Here is an 11,511-nt window from a genome sequence, read left to right on the forward strand (position 1 = left end):
AAGTAGCTTCGCGAAAATATAGATAAGTTATATATCATTAGTGATATCAAATATCACAGTATGCGAATTGCCGGAAATTAAAGTCTGTGGTGCTTTTATCACCATACCATTGCACAGTGTCTCTCATATGATGTATGACCATCATTTATTCTGCAAATATCCATTTCAAATCATTATTGACGCAGAGAATTAAATCATTGGTCATATAAATCCGAGTACCGAGTGGTATAAGTATGAGTGACACTATATCAGGCAGCCAATTTATTGCAGTACCAGGGTGTTCAGAGGTGGTGTCCCATCCTCGTACTAACCCGGCCTTTCACTGCTTAGCTTCCAAGGTCAGAAGAGATTGGGCATCTGAGTGAGGTATGACCGCAATTATTAGGCTCGCCTCTTTGGTCACTCCAAATATATACAGTGTAGCCACTATATGTTATGGATTGAAAGCATATATAACGTAAATGCCAAAAACATAAGAAATTACGTGCAGCCACCTGACTAATCAGCATGTGACACGGCAGCCACAGAAAAAGTGCATAAATAGGTTAAGGTCAATTTATGTGGAGAAATTCATAAAAACCACAAACCATCTACAAATGGACTTGCCTTATACCCATACATAGGTCTTAGGAACACCAGTACGGCCGTACTGAAATATAATATGTCTTAATGCCAAACATAATTATTCTATATATGTCTTTGCCCATTTTTTTGCTTTAATTGTAGGCCGTTTTGTGCAGAATAATTATATTTGGCATTAAGATTCCTTGCCACTCCGTGTCGTAAGTGGCATATTGGCAAGTTTACGCTTCTCATCAGACGCTTTTAATTTTGATTTGTGGGTCATTTTACTGAAATTTAGTTTTTTGTATTTTACATGCTCTCTACTATGACATTGGGCATCGGCCTTGGCAGACGACGTTGATGGCATTTCATCGTCTCGGCCATGACTAGTGGCAGCAGCTTCAGCACGAGGTGGAAGTGGATCTTGATCTTTCCATATTTTACCCTCCACATTTTTGTTCTCCATTTTTTAATGTGTGGAATTATATGCCAATAATATATCAATAGCAATGGAGTACTACTATATATACTGCGCACGACAACTAAAATGCACCACAGTTATGGATGGATAGTATACTTGACAACACAGAGGTAGGTAGAGCAGTGGCCTACTGTACCGTACTGCTATATATTATATACTGGTGGTCAGAAAAATTATGCACTGTCCTCCTACTATATATACACCGCACCACTTAAATGCACCACAGGGATGGATGGATAGTATACTTGATGACACAGAGGTAGGTAGAGCAGTGGCCTACTGTACCGTACTGCTATATATTATATAGTGGTGGTCAGCAAAATTATGCACTGTCCTCGTACTACTGCGCACAACAACTAAAATGCACCACAGGTATGGATGGATAGTATACTTGACGACACAGAGGTAGGTAGAGCTGTGGACTACTGTACCGTACTGCTATACATTATATACTGGTGGTCAGCAAAATTATGCACTGTCCTCCTACTATATATACACCGCACAACAACTAAAATGCACCACAGGGATGGATGGATAGTATACTTGACGACACAGAGGTAGGTAGAGCAGTGGACTACTGTACCACAGAAAACAGAAAATGTACAGGCAGCGCTACTGATGAAGTGATTGGAATGGAACAATATTGAGTAATATGACAATTTATTATAATAAAAACAATAAAACTACTAAAATTAGCACTTACTCTCCTCACAATTGTAAAGAATAAATAAAATACATGCACCACATTCAGTTAATATTTCTGTATGTAATTGGATCACTTGGTGTCTGTTCCTGTATATTATGCCCAGATAAGTCCACTAATTCCATAGAGGCTTGGTTAGAATTAGTGATGTGCACCGGAAATTTTTCGGGTTTTGTGTTCTGGTTTTGGATTTGGTTCCGCGGCCGTGTTTTGGATTCGGACGCGTTTTGGCAAAACCTCCCTGAAATTTTTTTGTCAGATTCGGGTGTGTTTTGGATTTGGGTGGTTTTTTTTACAAAAAACCCTCAAAAACAGCTTAAATCATAGAATTTGGGGGTCATTTTGATCCCATAGTATTATTAACCTCAATAACCATAATTTACACTCATTTTCAGTCTATTCTGAACACCTCACACCTCACAATATTATTTTTAGTCCTAAAATTTGCACCGAGGTCGCTGGATGGCTAAGCTAAGCGACACAAGTGGCCGACAAAAACAGCTGGCCCATCTAGGAGTGGCACTGCAGTGTCAGACAGGATGACACTTCAAAAAAATAGTCCCCAAACAGCACATGATGCAAAGAAAAAAAGAGGCGCAATGAGGTAGCTGTGTGACTAAGCTAAGCGACCCAAGTGGCCGACACAAACACCTGGCCCATCTAGGAGTGGCACTGCAGTGTCAGACAAGATGGCACTTCAAAAAATAGTCCCCAAACAGCACATGATGCAAAGAAAAAAAGAGGCGCACCAAGGTCGCTGTGTGACTAAGCTAAGCGACACAAGTGGCCGACACAAACACCTGGCCCATCTAGGAGTGGCACTGCAGTGTCAGGCAGGATGGCACTTCAAAAAAATAGTCCCCAAACAGCACATGATGCAAAGAAAAAAAGAGGCGCACCAAGGTCGCTGTGTGACTAAGCTAAGCGACACAAGTGGCCGACACAAACAGCTGGCCCATCTAGGAGTGGCACTGCAGTGTCAGACAGGATGACACTTCAAAAAAATAGTCCCCAAACAGCACATGATGCAAAGAAAAAAAGAGGCGCACCAAGGTCGCTGTGTGACTAAGCTAAGCGACACAAGTGGCCGACACAAACAGCTGGCCCATCTAGGAGTGGCACTGCAGTGTCAGACAGGATGACACTTCAAAAAAATAGTCCCCAAACAGCACATGATGCAAAGAAAAAAAGAGGCGCAATGAGGTAGCTGTGTGACTAAGCTAAGCGACCCAAGTGGCCGACACAAACACCTGGCCCATCTAGGAGTGGCACTGCAGTGTCAGACAGGATGGCACTTCAAAAAATAGTCCCCAAACAGCACATGATGCAAAGAAAAAAAGAGGCGCACCAAGGTCGCTGTGTGACTAAGCTAAGCGACACAAGTGGCCGACACAAACACCTGGCCCATCTAGGAGTGGCACTGCAATGTCAGGCAGGATGGCACTTCAAAAAAATAGTCCCCAAACAGCACATGATGCAAAGAAAAAAAGAGGCGCACCAAGGTCGCTGTGTGACTAAGCTCAGCGACACAAGTGGCCGACACAAACACCTGGCCCATCTAGGAGTGGCACTGCAGTGTCAGACAGGATGGCAGATTTAAAAAATAGTCCCCAAACAGCACATGATGCAAAGAAAAAAAGAGGCGCACCAAGGTCGCTGTGTGACTAAGCTAAGCGACACAAGTGGCCGACACAAACACCTGGCCCATCTAGGAGTGGCACTGCAGTTTTCTAGCGAGAGGATGAGTGCTTCCATCCTCATGTGAATCTGAACCACTAGCCATGAACATAGGCCAGGGCCTCAGACGTTCCTTGCCACTCCATGCCGTAAATGGCATATTGGCAAGTTTACGCTTCTCATCAGACGCTTTCAATTTTGATTTTTGGGTCATTTTACTGAACTTTTGTTTTTTGGATTTTACATGCTCTCTACTATGACATTGGGCATCGGCCTTGGCAGACGACGTTGATGGCATTTCATCGTCTCGGCCATGACTAGTGGCAGCAGCTTCAGCACGAGGTGGAAGTGGATCTTGATCTTTCCCTATTTTAACCTCCACATTTTTGTTCTCCATTTTTTAATGTGTGGAATTATATGCCAGTATCAATAGCAATGGCCTACTACTATATATACTGCGCGCAACTGAAATGCACCACAGGTATGGATGGATAGTATACTTGACGACACAGAGGTAGGTAGAGCAGTGGCCTTCCGTACCGTACTGCTATATATACTGGTGGTCACTGTCAGCAAACTGCAAAACTAAAATGCACCACAGGTATAGAATCTAGATGGATAGTATACTTGACGACACAGAGGTAGGTAGAGCAGTGGCCTTCCATACCGTACTGCTATATATACTGGTGGTCACTGTCAGCAAACTGCAAAACTAAAATGCACCACAGGTATAGAATCTAGATGGATAGTATACTTGACGACACAGAGGTAGGTAGAGCAGTGGCCTTCCGTACCGTACTGCTATATATACTGGTGGTCACTGTCAGCAAACTGCAAAACTAAAATGCACCACAGGTATAGAATCTAGATGGATAGTATACTTGACGACACAGAGGTAGGTAGAGCAGTGGCCTTCCATACCGTACTGCTATATATACTGGTGGTCACTGTCAGCAAACTGCAAAACTAAAATGCACCACAGGTATAGAATCTAGATGGATAGTATACTTGACGACACAGAGGTAGGTAGAGCAGTGGCCTTCCGTACCGTACTGCTATATATACTGGTGGTCACTGTCAGCAAACTGCAAAACTAAAATGCACCACAGGTATAGAATCTAGATGGATAGTATACTTGACGACACAGAGGTAGGTAGAGCAGTGGCCTTCCGTACCGTACTGCTATATATACTGGTGGTCACTGTCAGCAAACTGCAAAACTAAAATGCACCACAGGTATAGAATCTAGATGGATAGTATACTTGACGACACAGAGGTAGGTAGAGCAGTGGCCTTCCGTACCGTACTGCTATATATACTGGTGGTCACTGTCAGCAAACTGCAAAACTAAAATGCACCACAGGTATAGAATCTAGATGGATAGTATACTTGACGACACAGAGGTAGGTAGAGCAGTGGCCTTCCGTACCGTACTGCTATATATACTGGTGGTCACTGTCAGCAAACTGCAAAACTAAAATGCACCACAGGTATAGAATCTAGATGGATAGTATACTTGATGACACAGAGGTAGGTAGAGCAGTGGCCTACTGTACCGTACTGCTATATATTATATACTGGTGGTCAGAAAAATTATGCACTGTCCTCCTACTATATATACACCGCACCACTTAAATGCACCACAGGGATGGATGGATAGTATACTTGATGACACAGAGGTAGGTAGAGCAGTGGCCTACTGTACCGTACTGCTATATATTATATAGTGGTGGTCAGCAAAATTATGCACTGTCCTCGTACTACTGCGCACAACAACTAAAATGCACCACAGGTATGGATGGATAGTATACTTGACGACACAGAGGTAGGCAGAGCTGTGGACTACTGTACCGTACTGCTATACATTATATACTGGTGGTCAGCAAAATTATGCACTGTCCTCCTACTATATATACACCGCACAACAACTAAAATGCACCACAGTTATGGATGGATAGTATACTTGACAACACAGAGGTAGGTAGAGCAGTGGCCTACTGTACCGTACTGCTATATATTATATACTGGTGGTCAGAAAAATTATGCACTGTCCTCCTACTATATATACACCGCACCACTTAAATGCACCACAGGGATGGATGGATAGTATACTTGATGACACAGAGGTAGGTAGAGCAGTGGCCTACTGTACCGTACTGCTATATATTATATAGTGGTGGTCAGCAAAATTATGCACTGTCCTCGTACTACTGCGCACAACAACTAAAATGCACCACAGGTATGGATGGATAGTATACTTGACGACACAGAGGTAGGTAGAGCTGTGGACTACTGTACCGTACTGCTATACATTATATACTGGTGGTCAGCAAAATTATGCACTGTCCTCCTACTATATATACACCGCACAACAACTAAAATGCACCACAGGGATGGATGGATAGTATACTTGACGACACAGAGGTAGGTAGAGCAGTGGACTACTGTACCACAGAAAACAGAAAATGTACAGGCAGCGCTACTGATGAAGTGATTGGAATGGAACAATATTGAGTAATATGACAATTTATTATAATAAAAACAATAAAACTACTAAAATTAGCACTTACTCTCCTCACAATTGTAAAGAATAAATAAAATACATGCACCACATTCAGTTAATATTTCTGTATGTAATTGGATCACTTGGTGTCTGTTCCTGTATATTATGCCCAGATAAGTCCACTAATTCCATAGAGGCTTGGTTAGAATTAGTGATGTGCACCGGAAATTTTTCGGGTTTTGTGTTCTGGTTTTGGATTTGGTTCCGCGGCCGTGTTTTGGATTCGGACGCGTTTTGGCAAAACCTCCCTGAAGATTTTTTGTCGGATTCGGGTGTGTTTTGGATTTGGGTGGGTTTTTTTACAAAAAACCCTCAAAAACAGCTTAAATCATAGAATTTGGGGGTCATTTTGATCCCATAGTATTATTAACCTCAATAACCATAATTTACACTCATTTTCAGTCTATTCTGAACACCTCACACCTCACAATATTATTTTTAGTCCTAAAATTTGCACCGAGGTCGCTGGATGGCTAAGCTAAGCGACACAAGTGGCCGACACAAACACCTGGCCCATCTAGGAGTGGCACTGCAGTGTCAAGCAGGATGGCACTTCAAAAAATAGTCCCCAAACAGCACATGATGCAAAGAAAGAAAGAGGCGCACCAAGGTCGCTGTGTGACTAAGCTAAGCGACACAAGTGGCCGACACAAACAGCTGGCCCATCTAGGAGTGGCACTGCAGTGTCAGACAGGATGACACTTCAAAAAAATAGTCCCCAAACAGCACATGATGCAAAGAAAAAAAGAGGCGCAATGAGGTAGCTGTGTGACTAAGCTAAGCGACCCAAGTGGCCGACACAAACACCTGGCCCATCTAGGAGTGGCACTGCAGTGTCAGACAAGATGGCACTTCAAAAAATAGTCCCCAAACAGCACATGATGCAAAGAAAAAAAGAGGCGCACCAAGGTCGCTGTGTGACTAAGCTAAGCGACACAAGTGGCCGACACAAACACCTGGCCCATCTAGGAGTGGCACTGCAGTGTCAGGCAGGATGGCACTTCAAAAAAATAGTCCCCAAACAGCACATGATGCAAAGAAAAAAAGAGGCGCACCAAGGTCGCTGTGTGACTAAGCTAAGCGACACAAGTGGCCGACACAAACAGCTGGCCCATCTAGGAGTGGCACTGCAGTGTCAGACAGGATGACACTTCAAAAAAATAGTCCCCAAACAGCACATGATGCAAAGAAAAAAAGAGGCGCACCAAGGTCGCTGTGTGACTAAGCTAAGCGACACAAGTGGCCGACACAAACAGCTGGCCCATTTAGGAGTGGCACTGCAGTGTCAGACAGGATGACACTTCAAAAAAATAGTCCCCAAACAGCACATGATGCAAAGAAAAAAAGAGGCGCAATGAGGTAGCTGTGTGACTAAGCTAAGCGACCCAAGTGGCCGACATAAACACCTGGCCCATCTAGGAGTGGCACTGCAGTGTCAGACAGGATGGCACTTCAAAAAATAGTCCCCAAACAGCACATGATGCAAAGAAAAAAAGAGGCGCACCAAGGTCGCTGTGTGACTAAGCTAAGCGACACAAGTGGCCGACACAAACACCTGGCCCATCTAGGAGTGGCACTGCAATGTCAGGCAGGATGGCACTTCAAAAAAATAGTCCCCAAACAGCACATGATGCAAAGAAAAAAAGAGGCGCACCAAGGTCGCTGTGTGACTAAGCTAAGCGACACAAGTGGCCGACACAAACACCTGGCCCATCTAGGAGTGGCACTGCAGTGTCAGACAGGATGGCAGATTTAAAAAATAGTCCCCAAACAGCACATGATGCAAAGAAAAAAAGAGGCGCACCAAGGTCGCTGTGTGACTAAGCTAAGCGACACAAGTGGCCGACACAAACACCTGGCCCATCTAGGAGTGGCACTGCAGTTTTCTAGCGAGAGGATGAGTGCTTCCATCCTCATGTGAATCTGAACCACTAGCCATGAACATAGGCCAGGGCCTCAGCCGTTCCTTGCCACTCCATGCCGTAAATGGCATATTGGCAAGTTTACGCTTCTCATCAGACGCTTTCAATTTTGATTTTTGGGTCATTTTACTGAACTTTTGTTTTTTGGATTTTACATGCTCTCTACTATGACATTGGGCATCGGCCTTGGCAGACGACGTTGATGGCATTTCATCGTCTCGGACATGACTAGTGGCAGCAGCTTCAGCACGAGGTGGAAGTGGATCTTGATTTTTCCCTATTTTAACCTCCACATTTTTGTTCTCCATTTTTTAATGTGTGGAATTATATGCCAGTATCAATAGCAATGGCCTACTACTATATATACTGCGCGCAACTGAAATGCACCACAGGTATGGATGGATAGTATACTTGACGACACAGAGGTAGGTAGAGCAGTGGCCTTCCGTACCGTACTGCTATATATACTGGTGGTCACTGTCAGCAAACTGCAAAACTAAAATGCACCACAGGTATAGAATCTAGATGGATAGTATACTTGACGACACAGAGGTAGGTAGAGCAGTGGCCTTCCATACCGTACTGCTATATATACTGGTGGTCACTGTCAGCAAACTGCAAAACTAAAATGCACCACAGGTATAGAATCTAGATGGATAGTATACTTGACGACACAGAGGTAGGTAGAGCAGTGGCCTTCCGTACCGTACTGCTATATATACTGGTGGTCACTGTCAGCAAACTGCAAAACTAAAATGCACCACAGGTATAGAATCTAGATGGATAGTATACTTGACGACACAGAGGTAGGTAGAGCAGTGGCCTTCCGTACCGTACTGCTATATATACTGGTGGTCACTGTCAGCAAACTGCAAAACTAAAATGCACCACAGGTATAGAATCTAGATGGATAGTATACTTGACGACACAGAGGTAGGTAGAGCAGTGGCCTTCCGTACCGTACTGCTATATATACTGGTGGTCACTGTCAGCAAACTGCAAAACTAAAATGCACCACAGGTATAGAATCTAGATGGATAGTATACTTGATGACACAGAGGTAGGTAGAGCAGTGGCCTACTGTACCGTACTGCTATATATTATATACTGGTGGTCAGAAAAATTATGCACTGTCCTCCTACTATATATACACCGCACCACTTAAATGCACCACAGGGATGGATGGATAGTATACTTGATGACACAGAGGTAGGTAGAGCAGTGGCCTACTGTACCGTACTGCTATATATTATATAGTGGTGGTCAGCAAAATTATGCACTGTCCTCGTACTACTGCGCACAACAACTAAAATGCACCACAGGTATGGATGGATAGTATACTTGACGACACAGAGGTAGGCAGAGCTGTGGACTACTGTACCGTACTGCTATACATTATATACTGGTGGTCAGCAAAATTATGCACTGTCCTCCTACTATATATACACCGCACAACAACTAAAATGCACCACAGGGATGGATGGATAGTATACTTGACGACACAGAGGTAGGTAGAGCAGTGGACTACTGTACCACAGAAAACCGAAAATGTACAGGCAGCGCTACTGATGAAGTGATTGGAATGGAACAATATTGAGTAATATGACAATTTATTATAATAAAAACAATAAAACTACTAAAATTAGCACTTACTCTCCTCACAATTGTAAAGAATAAATAAAATACATGCACCACATTCAGTTAATATTTCTATATGTAATTGGATCACTTGGTGTCTGTTCCTGTATATTATGCCCAGATAAGTCCACTAATTCCATAGAGGCTTGGTTAGAATTAGTGATGTGCACCGGAAATTTTTCGGGTTTTGTGTTCTGGTTTTGGATTTGGTTCCGCGGCTGTGTTTTGGATTCGGACGCGTTTTGGCAAAACCTCCCTGAAAATTTTTTGTCGGATTCGGGTGTGTTTTGGATTTGGGTGTTTTTTTTTACAAAAAACCCTCAAAAACAGCTTAAATCATAGAATTTGGGGGTCATTTTGATCCCATAGTATTATTAACCTCAATAACCATAATTTACACTAATTTTCAGTCTATTCTGAACACCTCCCACCACACAATATTATTTTTAGTCCTAAAATTTGCACCGAGGTCGCTGGATGGCTAAGCTAAGCGACACAAGTGGCCGACACAAACACCTGGCCCATCTAGGAGTGGCACTGCAGTGTCAGGCAGGATGGCACTTCAAAAAAATAGTCCCCAAACAGCACATGATGCAAAGAAAAAAAGAGGCGCACCAAGGTCGCTGTGTGACTAAGCTAAGCGACACAAGTGGCCGACACAAACAGCTGGCCCATCTAGGAGTGGCACTGCAGTGTCAGACAGGATGACACTTCAAAAAAATAGTCCCCAAACAGCACATGATGCAAAGAAAAAAAGAGGCGCAATGAGGTAGCTGTGTGACTAAGCTAAGCGACCCAAGTGGCCGACACAAACACCTGGCCCATCTAGGAGTGGCACTGCAGTGTCAGACAGGATGGCACTTCAAAAAATAGTCCCCAAACAGCACATGATGCAAAGAAAAAAAGAGGCGCACCAAGGTCGCTGTGTGACTAAGCTAAGCGACACAAGTGGCCGACACAAACACCTGGCCCATCTAGGAGTGGCACTGCAGTGTCAGGCAGGATGGCACTTCAAAAAAATAGTCCCCAAACAGCACATGATGCAAAGAAAAAAAGAGGCGCACCAAGGTCGCTGTGTGACTAAGCTAAGCGACACAAGTGGCCGACACAAACACCTGGCTCATCTAGGAGTGGCACTGCAGTGTCAGGCAGGATGGCACTTCAAAAAAATTGTCCCCAAACAGCACATGATGCAAAGAAAAAAAGAGGCGCACCAAGGTCGCTGTGTGACTAAGCTCAGCGACACAAGTGGCCGACACAAACACCTGGCCCATCTAGGAGTGGCACTGCAGTGTCAGACAGGATGGCAGATTTAAAAAATAGTCCCCAAACAGCACATGATGCAAAGAAAAAAAGAGGCGCACCAAGGTCGCTGTGTGACTAAGCTAAGCGACACAAGTGGCCGACACAAACACCTGGCCCATCTAGGAGTGGCACTGCAGTTTTCTAGCGAGAGGATGAGTGCTTCCATCCTCATGTGAATCTGAACCACTAGCCATGAACATAGGCCAGGGCCTCAGCCGTTCCTTGCCACTCCGTGCCGTAAATGGCATATTGGCAAGTTTACGCTTCTCATCAGACGCTTTCAATTTTGATTTTTGGGTCATTTTACTGAACTTTTGTTTTTTGGACTTTACATGCTCTCTACTATGACATTGGGCATCGGCCTTGGCAGACGACGTTGATGGCATTTCATCGTCTCGGCCATGACTAGTGGCAGCAGCTTCAGCACGAGGTGGAAGTGGATCTTGATCTTTCCCTATTTTACCCTCCACATTTTTGTTCTCCATTTTTTAATGTGTGGAATTATATGCCAGTATCAATAGCAATGGCCTACTACTATATATACTGCGCGCAACTGAAATGCACCACAGGTATGGATGGATAGTATACTTGACGACACAGAGGTAGGTAGAGCAGTGGCCTGCCGTACCGTACTGCTATATATACTGGTGGTCACTGT

The 11,511-nt window shown here is 43.9% G+C and overlaps 1 pseudogene; it reads right to left on the reverse strand.

Moving 5' to 3' along the window:
- Positions 1–261: 261 nt before the first annotated feature.
- LOC134912955 (5S ribosomal RNA) lies at positions 262–380 on the reverse strand (annotated as a pseudogene).
- Positions 381–11,511: the final 11,131 nt, after the last annotated feature.

This window comes from Pseudophryne corroboree, chromosome 4 (assembly GCF_028390025.1).
Source record: "Pseudophryne corroboree isolate aPseCor3 chromosome 4, aPseCor3.hap2, whole genome shotgun sequence".
Lineage (NCBI taxonomy): Eukaryota > Metazoa > Chordata > Amphibia > Anura > Myobatrachidae > Pseudophryne > Pseudophryne corroboree.